Raw genomic sequence first — 21,530 nt, 5'->3', positions numbered from 1 at the left:
CGGATGGGTGGGCGGGGCCTACCTCTTTGGGGCGATGGATTGCAGGGCTCCTGCACTGTGACAGGCCACATGCCAGGATGGGGGATCCCCTCCCCCCGCAAGTGCACAAATTTTGTGCACCAGGCCACTAGTGTATATATAAAAGCCAAAGCGACCATTACGACCGGTTGACCAATTGACCGATCGCTATGATGTGCACTGACCACCAGGGGGAAGACACTCATCGCAGGAGCTGCCCCCTGGTGGTCAGTGTGCTCCCACAGCCAACCTCCCACAGCCGGCCAACCTCCCATGGTCCCTCCCCCCTGCCGGCCAGCCAACCTCCCTCTGTCCCTCCCCACTGGCCAGCCGGCCCTGATCAGCCCCTATTGGGACTGGGCGAGACGGCCCCGATCAACCCCGATCGCTGGCCAGGCCAAGGGACCCCACCCGTGCACGAATTCGTGCACCGGGCTTCTAGTGGAAAAATATCTTCAGATGAGGATTAAAAAAAGAAAAAGAAAAAAACAGAAATTTGGCCTATAATTTTCTATTCTTACAGTGTCTGTCTGGCTTTGGTATCAGAGTAATACTGGCCTCATAAAAATAGTTTGGAAATGTTTCTTCTGTTTTTAGAACAGTTTGAGAAGGTATAACTCGGTAAGTGTTGTCCCATGTACCAAGAGGTCACTGGTTCAATTCCTGTTCAGAAACAGGCCTGGGTTGTGGGCTAGATCCCTAATACGCAGCCAATAAATGTTTCTCTCATTGATATTTCTCTTTCCTTTTCTCTTCCTCTCTCTCCAAAAATAAATAAGAACATATTTTTTAAATGTTTGGCAAAATTAACTTGTAAAACCATCTGGTCCTGTGCTTTTTTATGTTGGAAGATTTTTTTATTTTTAATTCAATATCCTTGCTCATTATTGGTCTGTCCAGATTTTCTATTTCTTCATAATTCAATCTTGGTAGCTTGTATGTTTCTAGGAATGTACCCACTTCTCAGTTCAATTTGTTGGTGCATAATTGTTCATAGGAGTTTCTTATGATCCTTAGTATTTCTGTATTACAGTTGGTATGTCTCCACTTTCATTTTTTATTATACTTGAGTTTTCTCTTTTTTCCTCAATCTAGCTAAAGGTTTATTAATTTTATGTTTTCAAAAAAACAGCTTAATTTCATTGATCTTTTCTATTCTCTTTCTAGTCTCTATTTTATTTGTTTCTGTTGATCTTTGTTCCTTCCTTCTAATAACATGAGATTAATTTGTTCTTTATCTAGTTCTTTGAGGTGAAAAGTTAGGTTATTTTAGATATTTTTTCTTAATGTGGACATTTATTGCTATAAACTCCCCTCTTAGAAGTGTTTTTAATGCATCTCAGAAAATTGGTAAGTTGTGTTTCCATTTTCATTTGTCTCACATTTTCTATTACTCTTTTGATTTCTTCTTGGCTAATTATTTGTTCAGGAGCATAAGGTTTAATCTCTACATATTTGAAATTTTTCTCTTGTAATTGATTTCTAGTTCATACCATTGTGGTTAGAAAAGATGCTTGATATGATTTCAATCATCTTAAATTTATTATCACTTGTTTTGTGGCCAAACATATGACCTATTCTGGAGAACATTCTGTGTGCACTTGAGAAGAATGTGCATTCTGCTGTTGTTGAATGGAATGTTCTGTCTATGTTTGTTAGGTCCATCTGATCTAACATGAAGTGTAAGTCCAATGTTTTCTTACTAGTTTTCTGTCTGGATCATCTAGCCATTGTTGAAAGTGGGATATTAGTGACTTCGAGCATGTTTTTATATGTCTCTTGGCCTTCTGTATGTCTCCTTTCGAAAAGTATCTATTTAGGTCCGTTGCCCATTTTTTTATTAATAAAAAAGAAAGTGGGGTATTAAAGTCCCCTAGGATTATTTCATTGTTGCCTATTTCTCCCTTCAGATGTGTTAATAATTGTTTTATATATTTAGGTGCTCCAATGTTGGCTGAATATTTATAATTGTTATAGCAACTTGAATAACTGTCCCCATTTCAGTCATGTGATACTTAACAATGGGCATATGGTCTGAGAAATGTATCATTAGGTGATTTCATCATTGTGCAAACATCAGAGAGTGTACTTACATAAACCTAGATGGTATAATCTACAACTGTAATGATATGTGCTATACTTTTACTAGTATGCAAGTGGCAGTGCAGTAGGTTTGTTTACACCATCATCATCATAAACATATGAGTAATGCATTGCACTAGAACAGTATGACAGCTACCATGTCACTAGGAGATAGGAATTTTTCAGCTCCATGATAATATTATGGGACCACCACCTCATACGCAGTCCATCGTTGACCGAAATATGGTTATGAAGCACATAACTGATTATATAAAGACCTTCTTTGTCTCTTGTTACAGTTTTTGGCTTAATGTCTATGTCGTCTATTATACTCCTGCATTCTTTTAGAATTCATTTGCATGGAATATTTTTTCCCATCCCTTCACATTCAGCCCATGTATATCCTTAAAGCTGAAGTGATTCTCTTCTAAGCAGAATATAATTAGGTCTTGTTTTGTTATCCATTCAGCCACTCTGTGTCTTTTGATTCAAGAAGTTAGTCCATTTATATTTAAAGCAATTACTGAAAGGTATGGAATTATTACTGCCATTTTCTTAATTGTTTTCTGGCTGTTTTATAGTTTCTTTCTTCCTCTCTTCCCTTGTGATTTAATTATTTTTACAGTGCTATGCTTCAACTCCTTTCTCTTTCTCTGTTTTTCTACAATGGGTTTTTGCTTTATGATTACCATGAAGATTACAGAAAATATGTTATATTTATAAGAGTAATTTAAGCTGATAACAACTTAACTTTGAATGCATATAAACCTTTACATTTTACATACCCCTGTCCAACATTTTATGTTATGATGTCACTTCACATCTTTTAAATTATGTATGCTTTAACAAACTATTGTAATTGTAGTTATTTTTAATACTTTTCCCTTAAAACTTTATACTAGAATTATAAGTAATTTAACCACCACCATTACAGTATTATTCTATCTTTAACTATAAGTTACCTTTACCATTAAGTTTTATACTTTCATGTTTTATTACTAATTAGCATACTTTCATTTCAGCCTGAAGAATTGCCTTTAACATTTCTTATAAGGACAATTTAGTGGTGATAGACATCTTCAGCTTTTGTTGGTTTAGGAAATAATTTATCTTTCATTTTGTTCTGAACAACAAATTTGTCAGGTATAGTATTTTATTTGAAGTTCTTTTCTTTTAGCACTTTGTGTACATTATCTTTTTGATAATCTAATAAAAGGGTAATATGCAAATTAACCATCACTCTGTCACAAAGATGGTGGTGCCCATAGCCACAAGATGGTGGTGCCCAGTCCTCTCAGCCCCACCGAAGTCCCCCAGTCCCGGGGGGGGCGGTGGCAGCCACTGAGAGCAGGCAGTGTGAGCGGCCTGGCAGAATGTTTGCTTTGTCACCGCGGCGACAAGGCAAGCGTTATGCTCCGGGCTGCGGATGGGCCTCTGGCCAGGCCAGGGGGTGGAACGCTTGTGTAAGAAGAGAAGGAACCGGTGAGCTGAGCAGAGTCGAGTGGCCCCTGACTTCCGGACAAGGTCAAGCCTGGGCAGCCAGAAGGTGGAGGAGGTGGAGGATAGAGTGACAGGAGGGGCTGATGGTGGAGGCACAGGGGTGAAAGCCAGCCAAGAAAGAGGAAGGAAGCCCTTTATCAGAGTTCCTGAGAACAGGGAGGGAAGTTGTTTGCATTTCCCAGCCGCAGATGGGCCTCTGGCCAGGCCAGGGCGCAGATGGGCCACAGAGAGCCTCTGGGCAACAGGCACAGAGCGGCCAGGCCCCGCAGAGAGCTAATGGCGCACGGATTTGTGCACAGGGCTACTAGTCCTATATATTAAAAGAGAAACATGTAAATTGACCATATCTCCTCTACACTCACCAGCCAATCAGGAGTGAGTATGCAAATTAACCTGACAAAGATGGCAGTTAATTTGCATACGCAGGTGCTGAGCAGCCTGGGTCCTGGGAACATCCTCAGGACCCAGGCCGCTCCTAGCCTGTAGGCCCATGCATAGGCCCTGAGCAGCCGGGGTCCCAGAATGCCCCCACCACTCCGGGCCTACGGGTGCAGGCGCCAAGCAGATGTTCCCACCCCATGGCCCCTTGCGCATGCGCTGGCACCAAGCAGCAGCCTGGGTTCACTTCCCCCAGCCCGGCGCCCACAACGTGGGGCTGGCTGCCAGCCTCGGGGGCATGTCCCCTGGGTGGCGGGGACATGCCCCTAGCCCAGTGGACACAATGCAGGGGGTCCTCTGCACATGAACTGCAGAGGAAACACCTTTTCTTTTTTTAAATATATTTTATTGATTTCTTTTACAGAGAAGAGGGGAGAGGGATAGACAGTTGGAAATATCGATGAGAGAGAAACATTGATCAGCTGCCTCCTGCACTCCCCACTGGGGATGTGCCCCCAACCAAGGTACATGCCCTAAACAGGAATCAAACCTGGGACCCTTCAGTCTGCAGGCCGATGCTCTATCCACTGAGCCAAACCAGTTCAAGCATAAACACCTTCTCTGACTGCTCATTGGCTAAGCTCCCTGTACACTGCCACTTGCAGTGTTCTTAGTAACTTGGGTTTTAAAAATCCAAGAAGGTGATCTAGGGTTTTTCCACCACACTCCTGGAGGATAAAACGAAGGTCCGCTGCTGGAGGGCTAAGAAATGTCATATCCTGCCCTAGCCGGTTTGGCTCAGTGGATAGAGCCTCGGCCTGCCAACCACAGGGTCCGGGTTCAATTCTGATCAAGGGCATGTACCTAGGTTACAGGTTCTTCCCTGGCCGAGGCCCAGGTCAGGGCTCATGCAGGAGGCAACCAATCAAAGTGTCCCTCTCACATTGATGTTTCTCTCTGTCTCTCCCTCTCTCTTCCACATTCTCTAAAAATCAATGGAAACATATCCTCAGGTGAGGATAAAAAAAAGAAGAAAGAAAGAAATGTCATATCCTATGAAAGACACATCTTGAAAATGCCTAAAGAAAGTTGTCATTTTTTCATGGTGAATGGACTGGAATCCATGTTGATGAAAACACCTTGGCGGCTGCAGTGGTTGGCAGTGGCTGCAGCAGCAGGGTGATGGCGCTGGTGCCTTCCCCTGATCAGCCCGGTTGCCTCCTTTGGATCCATCTTATTTGTAAAAATTTGTGCTTCCTGAACCTGCATGTCTGTTTCTTTCCCCAGGTTAAAAAAATTTTCAGTCATTATTTATTTGAAAAAGCTTTCTTCCCCTTTCTCTTTTCATTAGGGACCCCTACAATGCATATATCAGTGCACATAATGATGTCCTTTAAGTCTCTAAAGCTATCTTCACTCTTTTTAAAATTCTTTTTGCTCCTTTGATCCATGAATTGTACTACAGTGTTTTCAAGTTTACTGATCCTTACTTCCATTTTATCTAGTCTGTTGTAGAAGCTCTCGGTTGAATTTTTCAGCACAGTTATTGTATTCTTCAGCTCTGTGATTTCTGTATTTTTTAATATTTTCTGTCCCTCTGTTATTCTCACTTTGTTCACGAATTGCTCTCTTGACCTAGTGAGCAGTTTTATGACTATTATTTTGAACTCTCTATGAAGTAAACCACTGATCTCTATTTCATTAAGCTTGGTTTTTAGAGATTTGTCTTATTCTTTTGTTTCTAAGATTTCCCTTTGTTTCTTCATTTTCCTTAATTCTCTGTGTTGGCTTCCACACATTAGGTCAGGGGTCCTCAAACTTTTTAAACAGGGGGCCAGTTCACTGTGCCTCAGACTGTTGGAGGGCCGGACTATAGTTTAAAAAAAACTATGAACAAATTCCTATGCACACTGCACATATCTTATTTTGAAGTAAAAAAAAAAACAAAAAAAAAAACGGCAAAAACACCCACATGTGGCCCGCGGGCCATAGTTTGAGGATGCCTGCATTAGGTAGAACAGCCATCTCTCCCACTCTGGACAGAATGATCTCGTGTAAGAGATGAACCCTGTCAATCAGCCTGTCCTAAGTTCCTTGTGCCTGTCAAACATTTGTAACTGTCTAACCCACCATCGTTGTTCTTAGTGGCTCCCAGTAGTTAAGGGTATGCCAAGACTTGTCGGTGTCCCAAAGGGAAGGATTGCAGACAGTATCTTGATTGCAGACTGATTAAAAGTTGAATCCTTGGACAGCAGCTGGGAAAGGCTGCACTCAAATCGCTTCCACAGAGAAACTGGGCCTATTTCTTCTGCACTAAGCCTGGGTGTAATAGCCATGAGGGGTGTTCCTATGCCCATTTAAAAAGTGCTTCCTTGTTTATTATAGTCCTGTGAGACTCATGAATGCAAGCTCCATTATCTATCAGGGCTAGTTTATTTGGGGATCTGTCCCTCGAGTGGCAGCCATAAAAGCTGGGGCACAAGATGTGTATTCAAGCTCTTTCCAGGAAGATACTGGCAACTTGGTTTTCTTGTTGGAACAAGCTGAAAAAAGAAAGCAGGGGAAGTACCCACTACCTCTTTTGGGCTCTTGGGAGAATCACAGCCAGCAACTAGATTCACAGATAGGTAATTTGGGTGCCCCTTTCTCAGTTGGCAGCTTGGAAAGTTGGGGGACTAGATGTGTGATTCAAACCCTTTCCTTCTTAGGGAGAACCTAGGAGTTGAGGGTTCCCTCCCAATTGTATGGTGCTGTGCCAGGGCTGAGGTTTATGGTGAGAGTGTGTCTCAGCATTTCCTACCCATTTTGATGTAGATACTTTCTCAGTTACCTAACAAGTAGGAGTCACTCACCTAGTTTCTAAACTTCTCTCAGAGGGAATTCTTCCATATGTAACTGTACATTCTGTGCTTCCCCAGGAGTAGGGAAATTCAGGAGCCTCCTAAGTTGTCATTTGGCTCAGAGTCCCAGTAATTTTTTAAAAATTACATTTGTTGGGGGGCGGGGGTTAATACTGGTTAATATCATTACATAAATTTTAGGTGTGCAACATTATAATACAATATTGTGGCTCACTACATGACGTCTACTCTCCTTCTGTCACCCCCTTTACCCTATTCATCCTCCCTCCATTCCCCTTCCCCTCTGATAACCACAATTCTGTTGTCTGTATTTATGAGTTTAGTTTTTATTTGTTTGGTTGTTTTTTATTTTATATTCCACATTTCAGTAAAATCATATGGTTCTTGTCCTTTTCTATCTGATTTATTTCACTTTTAGCATGATAATCTCAAGATACATCCATGTTGCCCCAATGGTAACATTTCATCTTTTTTATGGCTGAGTAGTATTCCATCTTCTTTATCCAATCATCAGTAGAAAAACAACTAGGTTGTTTCCTTGTTTCAGCTATTGAAAATAATGCTGTAATGAACACGGGGTACATATATCTTTACAAATAGGTTTTTTCAATTTTTTTTTGAGTAAAGCTTTTGTACACAAAAGAAATCATCAACAAAGCAAAAAAGCAGCAACTGAGTGGGAGAAGATATTTGTAAGTGATACCTCTGATAAGGGGCTAACAATATCCAAAATATATAAGAAATTCACAACTCAATAATAAAAAAATCAAACAATCCAATTTAAAAATGCACTGAAGATCTAAATAGACACTTTTCCAAGGAAAACATACAGATGGCCAACAGACATATGAAAAGATGTTCTACATCATCATTAGTTATAAGGGAAATGCAAGTCAAAATCACAATGAGATTCTACCTCACACCTGTAGAATGACTATCATCAATAAAATAAAAAATAGCAAGTGTTGAAAAGGATGTGGAGAAAAGGGAATCCTCGTACATTGCTGGTGGGAAATATAAATTGGTCCAGTAATTTTTTAAATGGTAATATTCAATTATTTCAATCATACATTGTTGGTGAGGATGTAAAGCAATGTAATAATACCTGTGATGTCCTAGAATCCCACATTGAGAAATCTAGGCTGAGAAAGAAGTCCTAAATAACACTCTTAAGTACAGCAAAAAAGTATCAGGCACAGAGATCTTTATCGTAGTGATGATAATCAAGTGTTGGAAGCAAGCAATATATCCAGAATTAGGCATGCTTAAATAAATTATAGTATATCTAACTGGCAAAAATAAAGTGGAACATCAAAATGTTGACAATGATTAAATATAAGAAATACCAATGACTATCCATTGCTTTCACATCACTTCATAGAGAAAAACAAAGAGAGGGGTGGAATAACTAACTTATGAAAGATGAGGGCCCCTGAATCTGGCATGGCAAGGTATCTCTTTGACAAGCACACCCTGGGAGACAGTGATGAGAGTTAAGCCTTAGGCTGGCTCCCCACAGCCACAGTGGTGACTTTCCTGGTCACCAAAGCAGTACCTGCATGATGGAGTTACCTTTACTTTTCCTGTAAGTTATACAAATCATCCACTTACATTCTTTCATTTGTAGCATTCCTTCAAACAAAGTAATTTGGTGGCCCACTGCACCCGCCCCCACCCCCCTAATAAAAAAAAGAGGGAAGAAGAGAGAGGAGAGAGTAAAGAAGAAAGGAAGGAAAGAAAGCCATGGAGAAAAGAAGAAGGGTTTAAAGGAAGTGATACAGGTACACAAGAAAGCAAATTATATCTTCTTTTATGAAAAAGCACTATACAAAATACAAATTTTAATAGAAAAATTAGGAGGTGAGTCTTCAATTTAAAAGGATACTTTAGAATCAGTTGTTCTCACGATTTTAAAATACTAAAATAAATGTTCATACTACATAAATTTCATTTATACAGGCATTAAAGAATATATTTACTAGGTGTACCAGTTAATAATGCAGATTTTTTTTCAATAGATGGAGTTACACATATGTTGATATATATGTGATTTGATCTGTATGCTATTTTGTTGTATTGACAGCAAGCTTCAAAACTTCATATGTCAAATTTGGTGAAGGCTTTAACATCATAATTTTATGCTTAATAATGTCAAATGTCATGCCAAAAAAAAAGAGCATTTGCAGGAAGTTTTAATTCATTACTTTATTTTGAAGAAAAAGTTATCCTATACTTCAGGAAGCTTATGGTGAATATGCTTCATTTCAAGATACTTGTGAACGCTGGTTTAAACACTTTGAAAGTGATGATTTCTATGTGAAAGACAAAGAACGTCCAGGTCAACCGAAAAAACTTGAAGACCAACAATTACAAGCATTATTGGATGAATATGCATGTCAAACTCAAAAACAACTTGCAGAAAGATTAAACGTTGCTCAGCAAACAATTTTCAATCATTTACAAGCAATGGGAAAGATTTTAAAGGAAAGAGCTGAAACCGGTTTGGCTCAGTGGATAGAGCGTCGGCCTGCGGACTGAAAGGTCCCAGGTTCGATTCTGGTCAAGGGCATGTACCTTGGTTGCGAGCACATCCCCAGTAGGGGGTGTGCAAGAGGCAGCTGATCCATGTTTCTCTATCATCGATGTTTTCTAACTCTCTATCCCTCTCTCTTCCTCTCTGTAAAAAATCAATAAAATATATATTTTTTTAAAAAGATTTTAAAGGAAAGAAAATGGGTGCCACATCAACTGAACAAAAGACAAATGGAAAACCGAAAAGTCATCAGTAAAATGTTGCTTCAACAGCATGAAATGTACGTACAAAGAAGTGGAAAATTGGGTCTCTGAATGGTTTGCCTTAAAACAAGAAAAGTTCTATTGGGACAGTATCCACAAATTACCTGAAATATGGGGGACATGTGTAGCTAGGGATGGAGATTACTTTGAATAAAGCACTTTTGATGTTTCTCTTGAAATTATCGTGTTTTCTTTGATTACAAAATCCACATTATTAACCGGTACAACTAGTATTGTGTAAAAGAGCTATATTGGTAATTATAAATGAAAGAAGTAATCTGTTTTGTTCAAGTCTTTCTAAACTCCACAGTAATACTGCAGAATATTAATCTTCTTTGAAATGTCATGAGAGCGTGCTTTTCATACTTCCCAGTATGAAATGCCACAAGAACATTTCCATACAGCATTCCAGTGAACAGTAGAAATGATGCTCCATAGAACTCTATCCAACTTTTACATAGAGGAAAACATTCTTCTAGTTCATCAGCAAATATATGCAAAGTCAAAGAAAACCCCTGTGAATAACAAATACAAGTTCTGCTACAGGAACAGCTTCTCCAAACAGAGGAAATGACTAGAATGGAAAGCAATACAGAAAATTTAAACAGGTACAGATGATGAATGATGGTCTCTACATTAAGTGCAACCATTGTAGATACCCACTAAGCATACTATATATAACTGGAATAAAACCTTAACTATTTCAAAACCAGTCTTCTGCAACATTTAGAAATGAACAAAATTGTCTGAAATTAGCCAATAATTCTAAGATTACATATAATGTAACTGATTAGATATCAAAGCTGAAGAAGCACTTGTGTTAGCTGGCAAATTCAAAAATGGTCAGCCCTGACATGAGATGCTCAATGCTTATTTGCTGAATGAATGGTGTATATATGGAAGTATCTACTGGAATCAAATAAAAAATTATAAAAAGAGGGAAGAAAGAAGTGCTGAATAGCTGTCATAGCAATTAAAAGTAACTGCTGATAAAGAGCATCCCTCACTGATTGATAACAGAAGTGAGAAAAGGCAAATGAGAGATCAAAAGAGGATAGGAATTGGAGGAAAAAACATCCGCTTCAAAATTGCTGCCACTGCCCTGGCCCACGTGGTTCAGTGCTTAGTGTCCACCTGCAGACAGAAGGGTCGTGGGTTCAATTCCTGGGTTTCAGGTTTGTTCCCCGGCGACCGTCTGGATGAGTGCAGGAGGCAACCAATCGAGGTGTCTCCCTGTCTCTCTCCCTCCTTCCCTTCTCCCCTCCCTTCCACTCTCTCTAAAAAAAAAAAAAATCAATGGAAAAAAATATCCTCGGGTAAGGATTAACAACAACAACAAATTACTGCCATTGACTTTTATACAGACTATATAAAGAATTCTTGAAATTCAACAACCAAATAAAAGGAGGGCAAAAGCTCTGAATAGATACTTCACAAAGGAGGAGATATGGTGGCAAGTAAACACTTGAAAAGATATTCCACGTCAGTCACTACAGGAATAAAAATTAAAGCGTCAATGAGATAACACTAAAACTTACTAGAATGGCTAAATTTTAAAAAACAAAAACAAAGCCAAAACAAAAAAATTCGACACTACCCAACAATCCTACACCTAGGTACTAGTATTTATCCAAGTGAAATAAAAACCTACATTCACATAAAAATGCATGTAAATAGTTATAACTTTTACTTATAATTGCTAAAAATTTAAAATTCCCCAAATATCCTTCAACTGGGGAATGGTTAAATGATCTGTAGTGCATCCATATAATGCGATACTACTCGGCAATAAAGAGTAACAAACACATTATACATAACAACAACATGGTAAATGCATTATACTAAGTGAAGGAAGATAGACACAAAAGGGTACATTCTGTATAGTTCCATTTATACATTTTGCAAAGGCAAAAATACAGGAACAGAAGATAGATTACTGGTTGCCAGAGGCTGGGGTAGGTGAAGAAGCTGATTACAAAGCTAATTTCTAGGTACTGGGAAAGTTTCAGAGAACTCAAGCACATGCTAGCTCAGAGTTAGCTGCTCTCAAAAATTTTTAAGTTAAACTAAACTTACGTATTACATGAATTCCATCAGGGAGCCCCACCCCCACCATTCCTCTGCCTATTTTTTTTTTTTTTTTCATTCTTCTGTCTTTTCTGTAGACTGGATTCTCTACTTCTTTAGTTTATATGGTAGGACACCTGGCCACTGATGGAGAAACTGTAACTAACGTCTTTACCTCCTGGTTACAGACAGAGTTCTGTGTCTCAGTTCCACTTCCAGAATCCTGCAGAAATACTTTGCCCTGTTTTTGTCTGCTGTCCACTGCTTGGCCAGTCAGCTGTGTGTTGGGCTGGGTGTTATGTTGCACAAGATGGCTGCTCCCACTATCACCATGTAGGTGGGGGAGGGAGCTTTTCCCAGAAAGCAGAGGGCCTGAGCAGGCTTTATCTTTAGGGTAGGTTACCTTCCTTAAAAAGTATGGTAAGGTTAAACTACAATGGTCATTGTCTTAATTTTTACAGGGGGCATGCAAACAATTAACAGGTTATGCTTCTGTTTAAGGACATGATACTTCTAAAGTTTATATTCATTAGTTTTAAAAGAATAGTAGGGTAACAATAACATAACATTCTATTTAATATGATGTAAGTATTTCCCCACCTGAGGTTATAAATTCTTGAACAGGGTGAAAAAATATATAAACAACAAAACAGAATCAATACCAAATAGAATCAATGCCCTACACACATAGTAAGCATTTCAAATTGTTAAATGCATGAAGTACTGTCAAATCTTAAGACTTCATAATTTCTCATTTTTACATTAATAAAACCAAAGGTTAAGGAGCACTTTTATCAGGGCCAGGCAACAGAAAAAGATCTTTAGGGAATGGAAATTTTCAAAAACTTAGTACCATAAAATGGCTTATTAAGAAGCTGATTCTGGAGTTCTTATTTTGCTGATATTTTTAATGTAGCAAGAAATAATTACTAGAAATTAAATTATCATTGTAGAAAGTTTTCTTCTTCTTTGAGCTGCTTTCTAATTCAACCCGAACAATTGACTTTGTATAACCCTAGCTTTGCAAGGCACACCTGCCTTTAAAATGAATGCATCAACTCTTAGATGCAATAAATTTCCATCCTTTGATCTCTTATCACATTGTGTTTCAAAACATCAAAGAGTCTAAAACTGTGTCTTGAACAGTGCCCAAACACAGTTCTGAGTTTGATCCTGAGCCCACAAAATCAGAAGCCTTGAAATCTCAGCCACAACTTTTTTTTAAAAAAAAACACAAACCTCATTAACAATATGCTGAAGTGGTTCTTTTGCCAGGAATTTTAAGGCTTAAATAAAAATTTATGGCAAATCCCTACTCCTACATTCTCTCAATCTGGTTCCTTGTCTTGCCTCCTGTAACTAGTTATTTTCTCAACACCCTGTTTATCCCAAGTATAGAAAACCGCCCCTTCTCCTTCAATCAACATATACTTAATAGTTCTTTTATCAAAGGTTTAAGCTGGGTAACTAAGGATAATTATAGCGCAGTGCAGAAACAACTTCAAATTGAATTCCGACATACTGGAATCCAATGAACAAAATAAACTGACAGGTCTAGAGGCATGGAGGCATGGAACAGACTGACAGATCTCAGAGGGGAGGGCACGGGACTGGGAGAGATTAACCAAATAACTTCCTATATAATAAAGAGGTAATATGCAATTGCCCCTCACACCCTCACAAGATGGCTGCCTACGACCAGGCTGGCAGCGGGGTTAGTGAGGAATGACCAAACAACTGAACAAGTAGGCTGTGTGAGGCGACCAGGCCAGCAGGAGAGGGCAGTTGGGGGCGACCAGGCCAGCAAGGGGGGGCAGTTAGGGGCGACCAGGCCGGCAGAGGGGGGCAGTTAGGGGCGACCAGGCCAGCATGGGGGGCAGTTAGGGGTGATCAGGCTGGCACGCAGAGGCAGTGAGGGGCGATCAGGCCGGCAGGGGATGGGGGCAGTTAGGGGCAACCAGGCAGTCAGGCAGGTGAGTGAATAGGAGCCAGCGGTCCAGGATTGTGAGAGGGATGTCCCGGATTGGAGAGGGTGCAGGCTGGGCTGAGGGGACCCCTCCCCTGTGCACAAATTTCATGCACCGGGCCTGTAGTATATACATATGTGCATAGCCCATGGACACAGACAATACTGCGGTAAAGGCCTGGGGTGGGGTAGGGGTTGGGTAGAGTGGGGCAAAGGTAGGGTGGAATGGGGGACATCTGTAATACTGTCAATAATATAAAAAAAAGTTGAATCCTACAAAGCACTATTACTAAAGATTCCTTAGCATTCCTGATCATCTTGTTCCGTAAGTCCCTTCCTCTGCCATGGTTCTTAGAGCTTTCTCTCTCCCTCACTCCAAACCCTTCTAAATCTCTTGGATTTCCTACTCCTATCAAACTTAGCTCAAGAGAGGGCATTTATCAAATTTCTGTTACTTTACTCTGCAAAGGGAATCTAAGCTCTTTTCCTTCAGTCTTTTCTGTCCAAACATTGCCTAGCCACCCCACCTTTCACAACTAACAAAAAGTCCATCTAGGTGGCTTCTAAACAAAAGTTCACTTTTTTTCTCTGTAAGTAATGTTCCATTCTTTTAGGTTATCTAGCAAAAGCTGCAGCCCATTCTTAAAGTAATATTTCCTTCCTATTATAAAAACATACACCAGAAATTTTACAGTCAAATGACTTGTGTTCTTGAAAGGAGGCTCAGGAAAGGTTATTCACTTACTGAAATGATGCTATTATTACTCTTATTTATCTTCTACACAATTTACTAAGAAACATGGCTTATTATTGTGCCTCAGGACATCTTTCTTTGGTCCAATTCCCTTACTTCTGCTTCTATCTCTCATTTTCATTCCTCTATCTATTCATTCAACCAACCAATAGACATGGCATTAGATGTGGGAAACGCAGTCCTATCACTTAAGATACCCTTAATTTAGAAGGGGCTGTACCAGTGCTACATATGAAGCAGGAGATGAGGAGGGTGGGGTTCTGTGTGATTAGACTGAGTTTTGAAGTTTGGAGGAATTTTATTAAGCTGTCACTAGTTTATATGGGTACTTTAGGACTGAGAAGGAAAGTTGGTCTCATTATTCATGTCTCCAGTCCAAAGAGATACATAGCATATTTCTGTAAGTAGGTAAATAATGCTAGTAATGCTGCCTCCTTCCTAAAAATACTACATAATTGGTAGAATGTTTAATACTAAACTGTCCTGAATTTTAACTTTTTCATTTATATATTTAACCAAGAAGTATTTATAAGTATTTATGTTCTATGGACTTTCAAAGGACAGCTTCATCTACTGAATAAAAATTCATTTATAACTAGGTTCTAGGCATTGTGTTACATCAGTTGAATGAACAAAGTCAAGAACTGTTTGGTCAATTATGCCTTAAAGTTTGGGGGGGGAGGGGAAGGACCTGTCTGCTAAGCTACTATCACAATAATAGATCTTCCTAATGATAATTTTGATTCATCAGTAGAAATTATTATATATAAAATACTATTGTGGAGGGGAAGAAATAATATAATCATTTTATAAAGATAATATAAAGTAATTTACAAAAATAATCTATTTAACTCTGCATTTGAAGAGTTAATCTCCAGCTACATGTAAAATTCAAATATTCAGAAAGATACTTCTTTTCCCCAAGAATTCCAGAGAGTAAAAGTTTTTTTCACTTGATAACATAGAAGTCAATTTTCAGGCAAGTGTTTTAATGCCCAAATAAGTTTAAGTAAACATCCTCTGTAAATTGATTCATTTTCAGTATACTAGGTAAAATAAGGAAAACTTGCATTAAGTGTTTTGTTTTCTAACCCAATGCTGAACAAAGTTTTATACCTATCTCTCCAATTATTGGACAGCACTTTGAATGTAGGCTATTCTGTGGCTGTTCAAAGTTTTGCCAGGTCACTGAACCTGACAACATCTCATCCCTGACTCAGTTTTCAAAACATAACCATCCTTGGTCATATTCCTCCCAGCATCCAATTGCTATTTGGGCTAATTTCATAAATTAACTCAAGCTAACATATTAATTAATGATGATGATAGCTTAATGCATTGCTACTCTCAGAGAAATGTGCAAAAAATAGATGTATAGAAATATAATACTGTAATTCAAGAACATGGATCTTTATCCCATTTGTAATAATTGGACCAAATAAATCTCAAACTAAAATAATAAATAAAACAAGCAAACACCAAAGGGTTATAACAAAAATAAGATAGCTTATATTTTTTAACTTTAGTTTGAGAGAGAAAATGAAAGTATACTAACTTACATTTGTATATAGTTTGCACATATATTTAATGTTCTTTCATAACATATATATGTATGTTTTATTTACTTTAATATTTAAAAGTTCATAATACTCCTATTTTATATAATTAAAAAATTAGCCGCATGCTTGCTTCAGCAGCACATATACTAAAATTGGAACAATACAAAGAAGATTAGCATAGACCCTGCCCAAGGATGACACCCAAATCATGAAACATTTCATATTTAAAAAACAAAAACAAAAACTAGCCCTAGCCAGTTTGGTTCAGTGGTTACAGTATTGGCCCGCAGACTGAAGGGTCACCGGCTCTATTCCAGTCAAGGGTACACACCTCGTACTTTGGTTGCAGGCTTGATCCCCAGCCTCAGCTGGGGCGTGTCAGGAGGCAACCAAGCCATGTGTCTCTCTCACATCAATGTTTCTCTCTGTCCTCTTCCCTTTCACTCTAGAAAAATCAATGGAAAAAATATCCCTGGGTGAGGATTAACAACAGAAAAAAAAAGTTTATGTTACTATCAAATGACAGGTCAAGGACTCTAAACAATTCTAATATCATGCCAGATATTTTTCCACTAGGTACAGCTCCTAAAAATGTTCATAATAACTAATTTTAAATTAAATAAGAGAAACATGAGAGTATATAAACACAATGAAAAAACTCCACTTAAATTCAACATACGACCGCTTTTTTTAAAAATGGGGATTAAGATGGGAGCGAAGGTGAGCAAGCCCAGCAAGAGGATAAAGTAGGAAAATACGTTATTGGGCAGAAAAATGTCAAAGCTAGAGAAGCAGATGTGGGATGAAAAGAGAGAAAAAGACCAGTGTATCTGAAAGGAAGGATGAATTGAAGTCTGGGCCTTGGAGGTTCCTCAGTCAGTGTTGGTTCCACTCAGCACACCTGGAGTCACATCTCCAGAACAATCTTGCTCTGTATTCCTCCTCCTTGGCTCCAGTCAGCCAAAAATATTCTTTTAATTAAGCAGTCGGAGAGCCTGTGACTAGTATTTCCATGATTCCCCAAGAGCCCTGACCTTATCTTGGTCTAATCACTGTAATTAGTTTTCCTTTCACTTCCTCAGTGACAAAACCAAAAGCAATTTACTTCAGAAATCATTCTCTGCCCATTTTTTAATTGGATTCTGTCAAGTTTCATGAGTTACTTATATATTTTGGATATTAACCCCTTATCAGATGTATCATTGGCAAATATGTTCTCCCATACAGTGAGCTCCCTTTTCATTGTGTTGATGGTTTCTTTTGCTGTGCAGAAGCTTTTTACTTTGATATAGTCCCATTTGTTCATTTTCTCTTTTGCTTCCCTTGCCCTAGGACCGTGGTCGGCAAACTGTGGCTCGCGAGCCACATGCGGCTCTTTGGCCCCTTGAGTGTGGCTCTTCCACAAAATACCACGGCCTGGGTGAGGCTATTTTGAAGAAGTGGCGTTAGAAGAAGTTTAAGTTTAAAAAATTTGGCTCTCAAAAGAAATTTCAATCGTTATACTGTTGATATTTGGCTCTGTTGACTAATGAGTTTGCCGACCACTGCCCTAGGAGATGTATCAGCAAACATATTGCTACGAAAGATATCTGAGATTTTGCTGCCTACAGTTTCTTCTAGGATTTTTATGGTTTCACGACTTACATTTAAGCCTTTTATTCATTTTGAGTTTATTCTTGTGATCATGTAAGTTGCTGATCTAGTTTCATTTTTTTGCATGTATCTGTCCAATTTTCCCAACAGCATTTATTGAAGAGACTATCTTGACTCCATTGCATGCTCTTGCTTCCTTTGCCAAATATTAATTGAGCATAATGGCTTGGATCTATTTCTGGGGTTGCTATTCTGTTCCATTCATCTATATGCCTGTTCTTGTGCCAGTCTCAGGCTGTTTTGATTACAGTGGCTTTGTAGTATAACTTGATATCTGGTACTGTATTCCCTCCAACTTTGTTCTTCTTTCTCAAGATTGCTGTAGCTATTCAGGGTCTCTTTTGGTTCCATAAATTTTTTGGAGTATTTGTTCTAGATCTGTAGAATATGCCATTGGTATTTTAATAGGGATTGCACTGAATCTATAGATTGCTTTGTGTAATATGGACATGTTAATGATGTTAATTCTACCAATCCATGAACTCAGTATATTCTTCCACTTGTTTATATCTTCCTCCAATTCTTTTTTCAATGTCCTGTAGTTTTAAATAGACACTTCTCCAAAGTGGACATACTGATGGCCAAGAGACATATGAAAAAGTGCTCAAAGTCACTAATTATCAGAGAGATGCAAATTAAATGACAATGAGGTATCACCTCACATCTGTCAGAATGGCTACCATCAACAAATGAGAAGTGCTGGCAAGGATGTGGAGAAAAGGGAGCCCTGGCACACTGCTGGTGGGAATGGAGACTGGTGCAGCCATTATGGAAAACAGTATGGAGTTTCCTAAAAAAATTAAATATGGAACTACCATTTGACCCACTGATCCCACTTCTAGGAATATATTCTAAGAAACCCAAAACACCAATCAGAAAGAATATATGCACCCCTATGTTCATAGCAGCAAAATTTACAATAGTGAAGATCTGGAAACAGCTCAAGTGCCCATCAGTAGACGAGTAGATAAAAAAGCAGTAGTACATTTATAATATGGAATACTATGCAACAGTAAGAAAGAAGGATCTCTTACCATTTAAGACAGCATGGAGGTACCTGGAGAGTATTATGGTAAGTGAAATAAGCCAGTCAGAGAAATACAAGTATCACATAATCTCACTCATATGTGGAATCTAATGAACAAAATAAACTGATGAACAAAATAGATCCAGAGACACAGAACCATGGAACAGACTGATGAATTTCAGAGGGAAAGTGGGAGTGGAAGTGTAGAGAGGAGAGATTAAAATGGGGAACATATATGCATATATGCATAGCCCATAGACACAGACATTAGTGTGGTAAAGGCATGGGGGGAGAGGGTGGGTACAAGGAGAAGGGGGTCAATGGGAAAAACAACAACAACACAATGGGGACATCTGTAATACTTTCAACAATAAAGATAAATTTAAAAACAAAAGAAATGTTAAAAAAAAAAAAGGACACAGGGCACATTTAGTCCTGGCTGATATGCTCAGTGGTTAGAGCACTGGCCCACTCACCAAAGTGTTGGGGGTTCCATTTCCAGTCAAGGGCATGTACCTGGGTTGCAGATTTGATCCCTGACCTTGGTCAGGGTGCGTGCAGGAGGCAACCAATCGACATGGCTCTCTCACATCAATGTCACTCTCTCCCTCTCTTTTTCTTTCTCCTCCTCTCTCCCTCCCTTTCATTCTCTCTAAAAATCTATTGAAAAATATCCTTGGGTGAGAATTAACAAACAAAAAAACAACAACAAAACAATATACTTTTAGACTACTGTCAGTGTTCACAAGTTCCAATTCTACCCCTGCAATTTATTTGCTGAATGCTCTGGAGGCAAAGTAATTTAACTTTTGCAAATCTCAGTTTCATCATAAAAAAACTAGGAGGATGGTTATTTATGTACTCCTTCCAACTACAAAATTCTGTTTTTCATGAGCTGCATGTACACAGAAAATAAATGGTGCTCGGCTGGCGTGGCTCAGTAGTTAAGTGTCAACCTATAAACCTGGAGTTCACGGTTCGATTTCCCGTCAGGGCACATGCCTGGGTTGTGGGCTCAATCCCCAGTGTGGGGCATGCAGGAGACAGCCAACCAATGATTCTCTCTCATCCCTGATATTTCTATCTCTCTCTTCCTCTCCCTTCCTCTCTGAAATCAATAAAAAAATTTTTTTAAGAAAATAAATGGTAATGAACTTATTCAAACAGATGCCTTAGTAACAGTTGAAATGAACAGATTTCCAGAAAATTGAAACATAAATTCAAATAATGCAGGGAAGCTTCTGAGAAGGTAGAGAAGCAGAAGGATCAGACGTCTCCTCTAGAACATTATGGAGAAATTCACCCAGAACCACCAACAACCATGAAGCAAAGGGAACAACCTTCCTGAGAAATGATGGCCAAATCTCTGTGCACTGAGTACTACTAAGTTCCATCCCTGACCTTTCAGCCACATCCTGAAAAATCATCAAATTAATCATCTGGGCATTTGATGATAATGCCATCTAAATTATACAACTATTTTAAATAAAAGAAATCCAAATATGAAAGGAAGAAGTGAAACTATAATTATTTGTAGATTACATACTACTATATAGAGAGAACCTTAAAAATCCTATCAAAAAACCTATTAGAACTAATTAAATGAATTCAGTAAAGTAGCAGGATACAAAATTAATATTCAGAATTCGATTGCATTTTTATACACCAACAACAAAATAAGAGAAAGAAAAATTAAGAAAACAATCTCATTTACAATTACATCAAAAAGAATAAAATATGTAGTAATAAATTCAACCAAAATGGTAAAAGACCTGTCCTCAGAAAACTATAAGACATTGCAGAAATAAAATGAAGAAGATAAAAATAAATGAAAGGATATACCATGTTCATGGATAGGAAGAATTAACATTATTAAAATGTCCATACTATGCAAAGCAATCTACAGATTCAATGAAATCCTTATCAAAATACCAATGGTATTTTTCACAGAACTAGAACAAATAATCCTAAAAAATATCTGGAAGCACAAAAGACCCTGAATAGCCAAAGGAATCTTGAAGAAAAAAAAAAAAGAACTAAGTTGGAGGTATCATGCCACCTGATATCAAACTATACTACAGCATGGTACTGGCATAAAAACACACACATAGATCAGTGAATCAGAATTGACAACCCAGAAAAACCCCCACACCTATATGGTCAAGTAATCTATATTAATAAAAGCCTAGACTGTTGGACCTCAGAGGGAAGGTAGGGGAGGGTGGGGATAAGGGAGAGAGATTAACCAAAGGACTTGTGTGCATGCATATGATCCTAACCAGTGGTCATGGACAACAGGGGGGTGGGGGCATGCATGGGGAGGGGTTTGAAATGGGAATGGGGGGATGAGGACAAATATGTGATACCTTAATCAATATAGTAATTAAAAAATAATAAAATAAAATAAAAAAAATAAAATAAAAGCCTAGGTGGCCCTCACACCATCACAAGATGGCTGCCTCCACGTCATCCCAACATGACCACCCCCACGTCATCATAAGATGGCTGCCACAAGATGGCTGGCAGGGGAGGGCAGTTGGGGGTGACCAGGCCTGCAGGGGAGGGCAGTTGGGGGTGACCAGGCTGGCAGGGGAGGGCAGTTGGGGGCGACCAGGCTGGCAGGCAGAAGCGATTAGTGGCAATCAGGCAGGCAGGCAGGTGAGTGGTTAGGAATAAGCAGTCCCGGATTGTGAGAGGGATGTCTGACTGCCAGTTTAGGCCCGATCCCTGCGAGCCTAAAACGGCAGTCAGACATCCTCTAAGGGGTCCCAGATTGGAGAGGGTGCAGGCTGGGCTGAGGGGAACCCCCTCCCCCCAGTGCATGAATTTCATGCATCAGGCCTCTAGTCTATGGTAAAGGAAGCAAGTA

At 39.0% G+C, this 21,530-nt stretch overlaps 1 protein-coding gene and 1 non-coding gene across 4 annotated transcripts in view; one reads left to right on the top strand and one right to left on the bottom strand.

The window, feature by feature from the left end:
* CAB39L (calcium binding protein 39 like) overlaps window positions 1–21,530 on the bottom strand; it is a 172,570-nt gene that overhangs the window by 65,695 nt on the left and 85,345 nt on the right. The window lies entirely within an intron of this gene.
* Window positions 16,108–16,209, top strand: LOC114232994 (U6 spliceosomal RNA). The gene has a single exon (XR_003619106.1). It is a non-coding gene; the product is annotated as a U6 spliceosomal RNA (small nuclear RNA).

Source organism: Eptesicus fuscus, chromosome 8, assembly GCF_027574615.1.
Source record: "Eptesicus fuscus isolate TK198812 chromosome 8, DD_ASM_mEF_20220401, whole genome shotgun sequence".
NCBI lineage: Eukaryota > Metazoa > Chordata > Mammalia > Chiroptera > Vespertilionidae > Eptesicus > Eptesicus fuscus.
The sequence above is the reverse complement of the archived record's forward strand: the minus strand, read 5'-3'. Positions and strand labels throughout refer to the sequence as shown.